The sequence below is a fragment of the Plectropomus leopardus genome, chromosome 2 (assembly GCF_008729295.1).
Source record: "Plectropomus leopardus isolate mb chromosome 2, YSFRI_Pleo_2.0, whole genome shotgun sequence".
Classification (NCBI taxonomy): Eukaryota; Metazoa; Chordata; class Actinopteri; order Perciformes; family Serranidae; genus Plectropomus; species Plectropomus leopardus.
The window spans coordinates 25,216,437-25,232,334 of record NC_056464.1 but is presented as its reverse complement, the minus strand read 5'-3'; the positions used below and the strand labels follow the sequence as shown (position 1 = coordinate 25,232,334).

The 15,898-nt window shown below is 38.8% G+C and overlaps 1 protein-coding gene across 9 annotated transcripts in view; it reads right to left on the bottom strand.

Annotated features, from left to right (window-relative positions):
- atp2b2 (ATPase plasma membrane Ca2+ transporting 2) overlaps positions 1–15,898 on the bottom strand; it is a 143,356-nt gene that overhangs the window by 95,320 nt on the left and 32,138 nt on the right. The window lies entirely within an intron of this gene.

The following is a 15,898-nucleotide window of genomic DNA, read 5'->3' as shown; positions in this document are numbered from 1 at the left end:
TGTTCTGCGATGGTTGGGTTTTTGCATATTTTCTCTATTTATGAGACAGAAATGGACAGCACGTGGCAGGACTGCATCTTTCTCTCTTTTTTTCTCCAACCTTTTATGCTGCCCCCCCTCATTCGCCTGCCGCTCAGGTCCAATCAATGTTGGCGGTACTCTTTGCATGCCAAGGCGGACATCTGTGCCAGCCAGATCTTCCAAAACCGTCAAATGAAAGCAAACAAACACTATCCCAGGAAATCATACATCCGTGTGTGTATTTGTGTGCCTGCATGGTTAATCAAGTGGCTGCCTGAGGAGAGAAACTACATCTCACAGGTAATTCTGGTGGCCACCATCAACAGTTAGACTGGTATAACGCCTCAATGTACCTAAGCACCAGGAGTAATGCTGGTTTCTATTGCAGCCTGTAAGTTAATCAGTCAGATAATGTAACTGGGTAATATGGAAACCAGCAGGGCTTCTGTGGATTTAAAACCTGCTGACAGTTGTGGCCGTTGAATATTTGTGCTTGGCACAGAAGAACAGAGAGAAGAGGAACCAATAATGCTGATGACAACAAAAGACAAAATTAAATAAATGCATAATTAGATGCCAAGACGCATTACCTGAGTATTGATTGCCATTATTCCAAACACACCCAAAAAGATTGATGCTTCCCATTGTGCCCTCTATAACAGAAAATTTAGGCAAGACTTACAGACATAAATTAATTGAAAACAAACCTATCGGGGGAAGCAGCAACATCAGAAAGCTACGCTGTGTAATTCATAATTCTGTCTGATTCAGGCTGACCACCTTTTCTGAATGTCATTCTTCCCTTATCTTCTAGACTTTTTGTGTAGAAAGAAAAATAAATTGAGGTTAAAATTGCAGTGTTTCATGAGCAATTTATCGCAGAATGATGGAGCAGCTCCCTCCACAACATCTGTTCGTCACTGACCATGTAAAGGTGGTGAGTTTCCAGCTTCACATTATCATGTTGGTGATGTAAGTGACTGTGGCGGTGTTATATTCTGCTGGTGTGCAGCTGCCTATCTTTAAATTACGATGACATGTGCAGGAGTGGAAAGATTGAGATGTGGGTGGGAGGAAAATGAGAAAAGACAGAGGAAGGAGGGGGGCATTGTGTAGATAGAAAAAGACGATAGTTGAAAGATGGAGGAAGGCGGAGACCAAAGAAGGGTTTAAGAGAGTAATAGAGAATTATGGAATAAGGAGGGCAAAGCACAGAAAGAGCAAGGGGAAGGGTGAGATAGAGGTGAAGTGCACTGCTGAAGCCTGAGCTGAGTAACTTCAAAGTAAACAGTGTTCTCCGTTTTATATAATGTAAACACAGAGACACACTAACATGCATATATTTACACACAGAATTGATTTCTTCTTTTCTTGGAAAAGGAGGGCAGCTGTAAATCAAGCTATTGTTGGTGTTTTGTATGCATTTACGGATAAAACCATGATGACGGCAGTGTATAAAATGGTTTTTCCTCACCGTTAAATAATTTGAACATCAAAGGGTGAAAAACTTTCTCCTCCTCACGTGTTGGAGATATGGAACACTTCATGATTTTTTTAGCATCTTGCAAAAATCTTTCATCTCCAGTATTTCCACCTCCATCTCTCACCATCATCTTTGTACCTGTCTGTCTGTACCCTGTCCCTTCAGTCTTCATGCTGTCATCCTGCTTACCTGTCTATCTGTAGCTGACTCAAACACCTCCCTGCTGTGCTATTCTTCTGTCTACCTCCCTGCCTACTTGCCAGTCTGTCTGCATAATTGTTGGCATGCTCCCCATGGTTTGACAGTGAGTAATGAGTACAAAGCATCAAGGAGAAAGTGTAGATTTGGCAATAATTAACAGCTTTTTACCTAAAGTGTGAGAACACTTAATTGGACTTTATGAACTCGAACACCATATGGGAACTGCATTAAAACATGACGCTCCACAGCCAGATGCTAAGACCATCTGACCACCATACTGTACAGTGTTTGCTTTCTGTATGATTAAACTACTTCAAAAACAAAGAGGGATCTACTAATAGCTAAGATACATAAAGGGCTATTAACATAAAGCCAGTGCAGCAACATAACGGTGTCTGTACGGCCAAGATCGTGCCGCACAACATGTAGAATCACTTCTTAATAGTTATAGTGTTTCTTTTTTTGTTTTCTTAAGTTATTTAACCATAAATGAACATTTCTGCCAGACTATCAAATTATTTATTTTCATTTAAATTGCAAATGTTCAGTAAGTGCACATTAAACCCAAAGGAAATGTGCTGCAATGCCACTGAACAACCCTGCAGTACTTATTCTATTACAGTGTTATTGCAGAGGCACTGTATTTTCTTAAGTGCATCATATACTGGCAGCCTCAGTCAATAATTTCTAAAAACAAAAGTATGTACACTCAACTAATATATCACTGTCGTCCTGTCTTATCAATATTTTCCTGTGCTCTTTGAGGTTTAAAGGCTTGGAAATTTCATTTAGGGCATTCAGATAAAGTGTTATCTTTGACGCTATAGTTATACTGTTGTTAGGCAGAAAAAAATAAGGCAACTTTATGTAATTGTGTCTTGATGACATCAGCATCACTGTCTCTTTCTCTATTCATCTTCAAGAGAGGCTTGGTCAAATTCACACGATATGTGCAATATAATCGTATGCATTTAATCTCAGCATTCATTTTACCTTTAATTTGAATGTTTCTATTCATCATGCCTTGTAAGCCGTCTGCTAGATCTCTCTGTTCTGCTCTGTGATTATAAGGACAAAGTGCTAATGACGAAACGGTGCTCTACAATAATTGCTGCTTTCTCCCTGATGAGAAGTTCTTGGCCTGACAAGCAGTGCTGTCCTCCATGGTGAAGCCATGCGCAATCTCCATGTGTCTGTCTCAAAATGTCCTTGAGCACAGTGAGGCAGAGCTGAGGTAGGAGCTGTGCCCACTGCACCACCGCCAGCAGCAGCACTGGCATACAGCTCCCCCTGCCTGTGACAAGAAATACTGCAGGAGACTTCACTGATCACGGAGCTACTCTGCTCACCTGCACGTCCTTCAATATCACATCAAAAGCACTGATCAGATTCCTTTTGTAACAAGGTGTTCATGTTTGAGAGAACACGTAACACGAACACTTGACAATGTGAAGCAATCGATTCAAGACCAGCATAAACTACAGCCTCAGAAATGACAATCACCGACTCACTGACAAAACATAAGCTTCACAAGGCAGCGTTCAGAGCACTGCTTTTGGATAGGGCTGAATTAGATCTTGAATGTGCTTATAACAGTGTGCCGATTATTTGTATGCTACAACATAAACAAAGGAAGGGACATGCTGATTCTGTATGTTAGTTATGCGATGGACTGAGTCTGATTGGTATCACAATGCGAAAGGCAAAGATCCTTAAAACGAAGACCTACTTTGTCCTATAAAGGTATGTTCAAGCACATATAGCTTTCAGTACTGCTTTGGACTTCAAATACACTAAATGACCTCTAAAAGACACAAGTTGCTTTGAACATAAGTTGCATACAATCAGTACTATACTACCAGTTTCTGCATTATGAAATTTAATTTGTCTAAAGCTAGAAAAGAATATGGCAAATGAAGTCAGAAATATCGGCTAAGCAGCAGAGGCAGTTACACAATGCACAGGGAATCCCCAAACACAAACACTGGACAGCAGCTGCATTGCAATGCCGCACTGCTATATCCAAGTGCACATGCACGCACACACGCACACACGCACGCATGCACGCACAAACACACAAACAGACATTGTCTCTGAGGTGAATTGTTACATAAAAAACACACACAGAGCCTCCTCTCAGCCACCATCAGTGCTCTCTAATTGTGTTGAAAGCAGCTGTCATGCTAACTAAGCGCAGCAGACAGAGTCTGACAAAGAAAAAGGTTATTTTAGAAACCAGTGCAGGAAAAGGACTGCAGCTCCAACACATTATCTGGCTGAGGGGAAGATAAAGCAGAGAGCAAAAAAAGGACAGAGGGATGAGTCAGAGAGAAAAGGAAGAGACAAAGAGAGAAACACGTATGAATACATACATCCATGTGTATGTGTGTGTTTAGCCTATGTCAGATTGTAGATTAGGGAGGTTTTAAAGAAAAGCACTTGGCCAGGCAACCTAAAAGGCTGCAGGGGTTTCTGTGTGTCACAGCAGAGTGAGCCTAAGAATCGAGAAAGTGAGAGTAGGTGATGATATACTTTAGCTGTAAGATAACGGACCCCGTCTTTCACATGCATTAAGAAAACCCTCTTAAAGAGGACAAACTGCCTAAAAAAATATGTCAAGGTGTGCCACTGTAGGCGACTCCATCTCTCTGTCTCCCCCCCTCTTAGTTCCACCTGCCTTTCTTGCTTTTCTGTGTCTGCAGCACACACTCCTATTCTAGCTGGTGTACAGATGTCACTTTTCTTCTCCTCCACAGCTGGGCAATATGGCCTCAACTGTTATCACAATAAAGTTTTCATATCAATCAATACTGCTAATTAATCACACTAAGAAAAGTGTATGGGTTATTTTTTTGAAGTTTAAAGGCTGAGTTTTGCTCTTGAGTTAAAGTTGAATAATCTATATAGTTAACTGTGCTCTAAACTATTATTCATTGTCAGGACATGACAAACATTTGTCAAACAGCAGAGCACTTCACAAATCTGAAGTAGATTTAAAACAACTATAATCAAAATTATACCAATAAATATGACCATAAATAGACAAACAAATGATCATTCTGGTCAGGAACATGTCAAACCCTGTGCAAATGGCTTAAAACATTTTTTATGTTTCAGAAGACAATGTAAACAAAATACGCAGACAGAACGCAAGTCTCAACCGTGGTCAACACAACAAAAATGGGACCTTGATGACATTGTTAAGTAAAACTGGGTCATTTATAGCAAATGGAAATCTACCTGACATGACAAAATCCATGTTCACGGACGAGTAAATGTATGATAGTTTTTTCCACATTACCTTCAGTCAAGTTACGTTGCATCATTCTATTAAAATAGCCAGCTGGTAAAGTTAACATGCTAAATTAACGTTAGCATTAGATGATTTAATCCATACAGTTATGAGGTGAATTCAGTCGTGGGCTAGCACTGCGTTGTTATCCACAGTCAAAACAGTCATACTAAAAAAAAACTTAATGAGCGTATTGACTGTTGTTCTAATACTACTTCTCCTTCTGGTTAAGGTGCATTACTGCCCCCCTCTACTGGCGTATGGGTGATTTACTTATATGCAGGATTTATCAAACATTTATTATATCTCTATTGAGGAAAAATATTTTTTATTATGGTTTTATTGCCCAGCCCTTCTCTTGGTGTTTCTATTCAACTGCCTGTTCACTCTTTCATACATTCTCTCTTTCCTCAGTGGACCACTTTTCATTAACAATGTTTCATTCTTTGATAATTTAAAACAATAAATGCCTTTTTTTTTTGCCCTCCCTGTGTTGCTGTTGTAAAGAGTTTTGCCGTGTTCATGGCCATCCCAGTACGTTCTTCCTGGGTGTTCTGTGTGAAAAAATGGCATTATACAACGTAAGCAACACTGTCAGGCTGTGGGGGGAGATATGGAGATGGAGAGTGTAATCCTGCCTGGAGCAGCTGTGTGAATGCACATTAACAGCTGTAACCAAATAAATACTGACATTTTATTGCCAAGTATATTGAAGTGAAACAAACAAATGTAGCATGAAAGGCATTATTATTGAAGAACTAGCTAAGCCAAATGTTGTTTGAACATAATGATCTTATAATAAAAAGTGATTTAGTGTTCGCCTAAAAGTGGATGCTCTGGTGCTTTTACAGGCTTTGGTTTTGCCTCTAAGCAATCTTCCTGTAAATGTAGAGTTTTGATATCTGCTGATGAATCCAATAAACGATCTCATGCTATAATTATAGATCTCTAGTTTTCAATCACCTTGTACAGAAACTGTAAACAGGCGAACACATGGTTAATTATAAAATATGAGGGAGCAGTATGAAGTGAAACTATTTATTATTTCAGTTTTTAATGTTGTTCTCTAAATCAAATTACATTTAAGTTGATCAAGAGATACTAGTGGATATGTTGCAACGCTGTATTCTAAAAATGATGTTTGCATCTGACTTAACTGTTTTCATAATTATGTTGTGGTGTGAACGTACTCACTGTATTCACAGGGAGGTTGTTGGGCAGATGGCGAACATACAAAGTGTAGGACTGTGATACCAGAACCTCAGGTTTGCTTTCAGACTTCTATCTGTGGTGATGCTTAGGCAACAGAAGCACTATGGTAAATGAAAGATTTTGATTTTGGTAAAAGGTGTAGTGTGTAGTATTTAGGACTAGTGTCATCTCTTGGCAGAAATGGAAAATCATAGTAATAAATGTGTTTTCATTACTTTATGATCACCTGAAGAGAATCATTGTGTTAGACCGAAGAATAAGCCCTTTTATATAGGCATCTATGTCCTCTTCAACAGTGGTGGTGGTGCGATGACAAAAGCAAATTTTGTTTTTCTCCCTTTAACTACACGGGTGTCCCAGGTTTGTTTGTCCATGGCAGCCGACAACATATAAATGAATGTTTGGGAAACCCTGGGATAGTGTATTGTTAAATTGCCTTTTTTGTGTGAAAACAAATTTGAGCAATGTGCTGAGTCAATATCAACATTTTTGCAATATGCTAGGTGTGTTAATTGGCAGCACTTCCTCTTAATGTTAATTGAATACAAAATTCGCTCTGCATTATATTTCCCTAAAAACCTATTTGCAGCATCAAATTAATTGTATACAAATGTAATTTCTTGAAGACAGGGCTTACATGGTGATAGATGATCGTGAATAATAAACAGTGATATAGAAAGTGAAGTTGATATCATAAACTACAAGCTGAATAGTATCTATCTTTTCAGATCAAGCTATCATTAACATTGACTTTATGTGCTTCTCTGGGGGGAACAACGGCAAGGGTAAAAGATGTCCTCAGTTCTCTACTCCTGTATGTAGAGCCAAGGCTGCAAACAGTGAAACGATCACACACCAAACAGCTCAGTTAAGTATTCATGAATCAGAGCCAAGCACATGACAGGTACAGAGAAATAAGCAAGACTCTATGATGTTTCCTTGCTCATAAACAAAGTGAACATAAACTTATGTGGAGGAGCTGCAGCTACTGTATGTTTTTATAGCCACACTAGCAGCATGCTTAAAGGGATTGCAATGGCATTTTTTTCAGTCCACTACTTAAGTCTAGACAGAAAAACCTTAACAACAAATTGAAAGATCAACCTAAAATTTGTCTCAATGATTAATAATGCCCAAAGTATGAATTCTAATGACTACTGACATTAAATTTCAATTTGGTTTATGACCAAATATCTGTAAAAGCAAAGACATTTCCATCCACCACAAATGTACTTTATGATCAGTATTAATTAGAAAACGTTAAAAATGGTAAATAGTAAACGCTAAGCATACTAGCATGCAGGCATTAGTGTTTATCTAAAAGCACTACTGCACCTTAGTACAGTGCTGCCTCAGAGGGCTGTTGACTCTAAATCTTGTTTCTTAGATGAAGGTTTAATTAAACTGCCTCACACATGCCTGCTGTGTATTGTTATCATATTAAACAGCCTTTATGTGCAATCCCAAAAAAGGCAATGAACACATTGCCCGGTAGACTAAGCACACTAAGAACACTGGACAATGTAGTAGTGTCCATCTTTTCCTGTTGTAATGACTACAATGTCCACACCTTGTGTGCCCCATGTTCCCACCAGCATCTGTATCATAACTGTGCCCACTTCATCATAGTCAAACCTAGAATGAGTCTGTTTTAATCTGCTTCACCACCAGATTCACAGAATAATGCATCAAACAAGTGGATGACACATGTGCTCTTGGGGAAATTACTTATCCACACACAGTATGACACATGGTGCAGCCGTCCACATGTAATATGGCTCACAAAACTGTAACTGCACTCAAAGTGACACTTGCTTAAGAGGGTTTCTAACCACATTGGTCCTGCAAAACATACTGAGTCATCACCACTTTTGAGGTTGAATGCTCAAAGCTTGTGTGTAATGAGGCAGAGACTGTCGATTTAGCCTTGCAAATTCTGGTTTGTGGTTATTTGTTATGTATTTATTTTATTTATTTAATTGTTGAGGGACAAGGATGCAGCATAAAACAATAACACACCCAACCGGCATTGATTGCCTTAGCTTATTTGCAATGCCCTTCCTCACACACACACAAGAGACAGCCCCAGACACAAAGTCAACAATACATGCATACATTAACTCAAAACTCACAACCCAACTAAACTATACCACAGTTGCCTTGACCTTTGACCACCCAAAAAATAGTCAGTTCATCTTGGAGTCCAAGTGGACGTTTTTGCCAATTTGAAATAATTCCCTTAAGGCGTACTACGTACTGCGATAACATGAATACAGAGGAGGGACGGATAGCCTGAAAACATAATGCCTCCAGCCAAGGCTATCGCCAGCATGGAGGCATCATGTTGAGGCACAAAATTACAGACAGAACAGTTCAAGACCCTAACTCTGATAGAGAGAAGCACCAGATCATTTTTCCATGACTGATGTGTCTTTAATGACATATTCAGTTGGAGTTCAAAATGATCTCAACCAGATCACCTTAAAGTTCCTGTTTGATGCTTCACGTGTTTCTGAGCCTCGCTGGGCACCTGAGGAGCCCAATTATGTAGGAACCTTAAAAAATACCATTAAATGTTTAACATTATATTAATTACATGATCTAACACTATGAATACTTCCATGAGCATGTACAAAGACAAATACACTCTGCATTTCTTCACTATGAGTGTCACTAAAGCCTGGTATAGGCCTATAGCATGTACAAACAGGTTAATGTGAAAAGTGGTTTCTGTTAAGCAAAGTTAATTTTGTTTCAATCGTGTTACCTCTGTCATATATGATGTTTTGTGCAGCTGAAAAAATGGTATTTCACTTGAGGTCATTTACAGTATGTGTTCCTCAGTAGAGGAAATATGCACATAGATGAGAGTACTGAGAGCATGCTCCAGCCTGCACATTTTACATACATGCAAAAAACTTGTTTTTCGGTCACATTCAAAAATGACTTTGATGCCAAGTGGATGATGATAATTTATTACAAAGATGATGATGAGCATTCATTACACAAATAGGTATAACAGGATTGCTTATGATGGTCCCACCTACAAGTACAGTAATTAGGAGGAGCAATTATCTGTGTCAACAAAAACAAAACCCAGTTGTTAGAAACCAAATGAGTTTGACCCCCGTCTCCTTTCATTTGTTTCCCTGTGGGCTGGGATCCTGACCTCAGGTTATTCATCTGTTCCTAGATTTGTAAGCCTTTTTTAATGGAAGCACTCTGTTGCTTTTCAGCATGACAAGCTGCTTAATCTGTGTCCGGAAAACACCCGGAGATCAAAAAGCATGATACAGCTTCTTACAGAAGTCTTTCCTGTGTAACTAAATGGGCACGCATGGTCAAACGGCATCCAAGGTAAACAGAATGGCGCTCAACTACTACATCATTTAAAGTAGAATAATAGATTGACATAGTTTATCTATTTTTAATGTGAAACCACATCGGTACCTTGAGGCTAAAAAAAATGTAAGGTATAGACCAACCAAATAAAAGTGAATGAATAAACTGGATCACACACTTAAAATTACACTTTTTGACTGGCAATGACAATTTTTTTTCACCTGTTAAATAAGTACAGTGACAGCATACAATTGAGGATAAATTTAATTTGGGGAGCACACGTATGATGACAAGGTGACGACAGCAATTACACTTCTTGAGTTTTAACATTTATTATTTCCTAAATCTCATCAAAAGAAACTCGTGTGGTGTAACTACAACATATAACACACACATGGAGGTGAACATCTTTCTATGCTTTTTGTCTTCCTCTTTATGACATTTAAAGCTCCTCGACTGTTGTCAGTCGGTCTTGTTTTGAAAAGGATATCCTTCGTATAATTATAGTTGTAACAGTACTGTATTGTTCTGTAAAAGTTCTAAAAAATAAATGTTGGATGGCCTCAGATGGACCGGAAAGCATGTGAATAAAGCCTTTAATCCTCAGAATTACAAGTTAATTTGTGTCTTTATTCCAAACCAATGCAGGCGCTGTCTGATCCTGAACATCAGTCATAATAATCACAATGTAGCTAAACCTAAAATCAGATAACATTTACACTATCTGCTTTGTGTAGTAACATCAGTCATTCCAGACGGACGGCCACTAAATCAGAAACACATTTTTAAAATAATTCTTTCTGGATGCTTTTGTTACATTTTTGCGCATTGATCTGTTGGTTTCTGTTCCTTTCTTAATCTCTTTCTACAACTACTACATTTCTTTATTTCTCCCACTTCAATCTATTGCATTTAAATAAACTGCCCAGCCTGTCTGCCTGTTCTCTCTTTGAACTTCTGCTTCGCCTGCCTGCCTATTTGCCCGCCGGTGGTTCATTATACCGTACAATGCCGGAGTCTTTCTGCGTTAGGATCCTACGGTGGGTGGGGGTTTACATGTGCATGTTGGGAATTGGTATCTGTAAACAATCTGTCTGATGGTGCCACAGACCATGCAGGACTATTACCTCTACAACAGTAGCTAGCAAAGCATCTGGCACTGATTATGCATTTGTGCCACTGTTGTGGGAGAACAACCACTGGTTTAGGCACAGGAAGAAAAGGACAGATACTGGTGCTCCAGGTTTCACTGAAAAATAGGCCAGCAGGCATTAGGCCCAGAAAGGTAGACTAGAAATAGAGAGAGTTTTGTTAATAATGTTAAGACTGTTTTACTAGCTTTGAATTCATCTGTCTACAAGGAGATAAGAAGGAACTGAAATGGTGTAATATTGGCTGCAGTGTGTGCGCAGTAGAGCACGTCTATGTTAATAGATAAAAAGAGAAGGCTTGCAAAATAGTCACCGGTAGCCGTTTCAGTCAAGAAACACATCTATCCAATTTTTATCCTGAATTAGCAGCAGATACATTCTGTTATTTTCGTGATGTCTCAACAGAGAACTGAATAAGCATATTACAATATGACACACACTTTGTATGTGCAAATGAAGTATCATCAAGATCACAAGTTCTGAGGACTGAAAGACTTCAAACTTGACTTGGTTGTCTTAGGGGGGCGGCGATACAGATAAAGGTTAGAAATTATATCATGCATTTTAGCTCTACATACACGCATGCAATTATATAAAAGTATTTACTGAGCTAAATCACATACCTCATGCATTCCAATACACATATACATGCTGTATGCACATTCTTATGCACTCCCACACACACGCATGCACGCACACAAACACACACACACATTAACTTCTTGCTGCAAGGTCAGTGGAAGACAGAAAGAAAAAAAGGCTGCTGCGGCCCTCTCCTTGCTCCAGATGAGCCTGTAGAAATCATGAGGGAGTTATTGGTCTAATTAAATTCAACACATACAGGCTAAGTGTGCTAGATGGGGACTAAAGACAGAAGGAGAGGGGGAGAGGAGAGGAGGAAAAAAAGAAGAATGAATGAGTAACAATAGTCTTTTAAATCTAGTTTTGTTGCGCATAACACACAGATAAGAAAATAGTCTTAAGCTTGATGATATGACTTAACTCAATACAGTGTTTTTTATTCTATACATCATCACGGGCATATAATCAGCCCATGTTGTAGCATAGCTGGTTAATCTAAGAATTTCTATACATTTTTATCAGCAATTTTAGAAACACTAGCGATATTTAAGGCAGTTCTTTAGTCACATCCCAAGAAATCTCGATTACTCTTCTGGATATAGTGAATTCTGACAAAAACCTTACAAGAAAAAATACCAGCTAGAAAGTTGTGTTTCTGAGCTGCCATTTTACAGAATGATTGCATGGTGTACTATATCCGTGAATTATGGCAATACACACGTGACTATAACGTGTCATAAGTGCATCATCAGAGTGCCAGCTGGTGATGTCATGATACCAGCTGATATCATCACTTCTATTTACCACTTTACTTTTGCTCCCTCCTCCTTTATGTGATCATTTAAGCAGCAAAGTAAGTGGAGAGAGTAAAACGACAAGCTTATAACAAGACATACGCAAAAAACTCCAACATATTACATGTAAAAACATATAGTTTAGATACAGAAGCGCAAACTGATTGTAGGATTTAAAAATTACTGACTTTGGTGCCCCCAGTGGTCATACCAAAACAAATAACGTGCAAACAGACATGCATGCTCGTCCTTAACTCCAACACCCTGTTAATCTCATTACAATGCGTTTTTCATGTATATTTATATGTTTAAAGATGAAAAATGCAGATCAAAAGTGATAGTTATGTTTGTGCATCCACCAATAAAGTCACAAAAAATGTTCTTTGAAGACAAATTTAAAACCTGAATGAACCGCAAGTGCACATTTATGATGAAAGCAAGTATTAATATAGCACTATGCCATCGGATCTGCATAAACACAAACTTAGCTGTGACGCTCCAGAGACTTCTGAGCAAGTGAGTTTATTTAAAGATACAAAATGATTTAACATGCCTACATGCATCCAGAAATAGCACTCCATCCTTTTCTCCAATTGTTTTGCGCCTGCTCAATAAAAGTGCTTAGCGAGGTTAATCACACATGGTTTGACTTTTCCTGCCTGGGAACTAGACGAATTTGTGAGCTCATGTTTTATTTGCTCAGGCAAATACCTCTGGTCCTCCTCTGCTTTGGACAGATTTCCAGCAACTTGAGATCTGCTGAGCCAATCACAATCGTCTTATCTATTATAGGGCGTATCTGAGATAAAGAACAGAAAGAGGAGTGCTGTTTTTGAAAACAAAAAAGATGGCTGCAAGTAGCTATTGCGACAGAACGGGACAAACTGGACGGCATATTTTCACTGAAAGCAGAACAATAAACAGCAATTAAAGCTTTGCTTGAGAAGAAAGATCTGTTAGCCATAATTACTGCAGGATTCTGCAAAAGTTTCATATACCAACCAATAGTCTGATACACCAGCTCATCTCTGCATGCTATAAGCTGTTTACATTTTTACATAAACCAAGCATGATCTTTTTCACACCTTTGAGCCAAGTTCCACCCTAAGTGCGGTGATTGGCTGGTACTACTTTGCTGCGATTGGCCATCTACACCAGTCTGACCTAGTCACTGCTCACTAAGCACATGTTGATAACCTATTGATAACACCCCTCGGAAAGGGTAAATTAACTCGGAGGTTCCAGATTAATTTATATTACCAATTCGATCTGGCAATGTCAGGTTGGGGGATCTAATCATACTCATGATAGCAAGAAAGAAGCAGAGGCTTAGAATCAACTCAACGTAAACACATTTATCTTCATATTGTATAGTTTAAATGTGAAACAACTCGAGCATATGGACAGTGTGTGAAACAAGTCCTCACTCAACCAACACACCAAGAATATAATGACTGACAGGTCAGGAATAGATCTAGATAAAAGCTATTAATCACTGTCTCACATCACTGTTGACTCTTGCCACAAACGCGCACACACACGTGCGTTTATGTGCACAAACACACTCCATGCTGTCGGATTCTCACATAAAGTGACTGGAACTCAAAGTCCTCTCATCTGGATAAGATTAATTAGAGAATCACAATTGCTTATGGCTGGACTTAGCAATGTGACATGACACTCAAAACAAGTGGGTGTCAATGTCAAGTGACTGCCTGCAGCATCTTAAATCCTGTCTTTCAACTTATCTAGTATGTAATATTTAACCTAGATTGAACATCTCTGACAATATGGAAAGCAGAAATAAAACATCTCAAGGATGATATCAGTCAGCCCATGACATGTTTTGAGTCTAGTAAATTTTACATATATAGTCCCAAATCCCATATTCTCCTTAAAGAGCTATCTGTCCAGCATATAATCCTATCTTTAGACCGTTTTTTTTTTTTTTTTTTTTTTAATAGAGAATTCAGGTCCACCTAACTGCATCTGAATTGGGAGTAAGAACTGAATTTAAACTATCTTCAAACAGCCTGACAGCCTTCTTCCTCTGAGCTGCTACCTATACTCACCCTCCTCACCTCTCCTTTTCTTCCCTCTCTTTCTAAGAACTCTTCCACTGGAAGACAAGCTTACAAAATAAAAATAATCTATTCATAATGTGACCATCAGTTCCTGTCATTTATAATTACTAACAATACAAGAATAAATTAATACTTACTGTACCTGTCTTTGGCTCAAGTCTAATATTCAAGATTTTTTTTAAAACTACTGTCAAGTCTGCTTTAGCACAGTGTTTGTCGCTATGCTACACAGAGGTGATGATGACACAGCAAAAATCTAATGCACTGCGTCGCTAACAGATTCTCTCTTGACTATAGGAGATATGACAGAGCGCAGCAAGGTATGGATTTTCTTTCTAGTCTTGTCTTTCTTGTACACATGTTCATTTTGATTGTTTAATCACATTTAAAGTATCATGATGAATTTCAGGAGCATAAAGAAATACTATAATTACATACATACATTTTTATGTATGCATTCACATGGAAAAGGGAGTCTTGGCATTTCCAAACAGCAAGTGAAGGAGTGGTTAAAGTTCACATGGTGTTTTTACTTTACATCTTTTTATCCTATATGTACCTACCCTTAGGTTAAAAAAGAGTTGCAGAAAATGTCACTGCATGCCTGCTGAGCTGCTTCTATCCTATAACGTCAGTGTTTAAATATCTAAAATTGTGTCTTCAAGGGCATTACGTTTCCGAGCACAAGACGACAGCATTTGCATTTTTCCCCCAAAATGATTTTCCTTTCATCAGTTTTCAGTATGTGTGCACATTTATGTGTATTTGTTTATTCACATCTTATTGTTTTATGTGTGCAGTGGGAAATAAAGAGATGGAGTAAGACAGTGTGAAGCAGAAAGGGACAGAAAGAGGACTGACACTTTCTTGGCTGTATTGGTGCAGTGGAGCTGATGGTTGAGGTCACACAGTCATTCCAGCCCCAACAGAGGCACAATCTATTTCCTATGACAGCCTATCTAACATTGTGGCTCACTGACTAAATGACTTGCTGGCTGAATAAATGCATGAGTGACTGAATGACTTGTTGGCTAGGTAAATGGCTGACTGGTTATTGGACTGACTGCCTAGCTGTACTGACATTTCTCTGTATGGTTTTCTTTTTTTGGTGCACACACTGACTAACTGGCTGTTCGCTGAACTGACTGACAAGTCAGCCAACCAAACAACAAGCCAGTGACCCTGTCTGTCAGCTAGTGTGATGATCAGTCAGTTGATCAGACAAGCAAGAAAACATTCAACTTACCAGTCAGTGAGATTACAAACTCATTGGTCATTGACTGTAATCAGCCACGAAGCCAGCCGCCCAGAAAAACAGACAGCCAACAGATCAAGGAGGAGAGGTGATAATGTTCCCAATTAATTCAGTCACCTTGCCAAATCAGTTAGCTAATGCAGTGAAGACAGCTAGCAGGCAAACACACATGATGAGTTACGGCAGCGGAGCCTGCTGCTATGACAGAACCAGTCAGTAAGTGTGACAGAGAAGAGAGAGACTGCAGACTGCATGCAGCCAACAGATGGCCTGACTGAGTGAGGAGGTGTCCAATAACATCTTCATCTGGTGAAATTACAAGACAAAAGGATTTAACTTCTCCAAAAATCTGCATTTGATGTTAAGAATAGATCTACACAACATGCATGAAAGATGGTGCATGTGGATACAGATTTATGTATATATATCAAGAGTATACATAAAAGACGCACGCAGAACAAACAGCTCTCCAAACATGAAT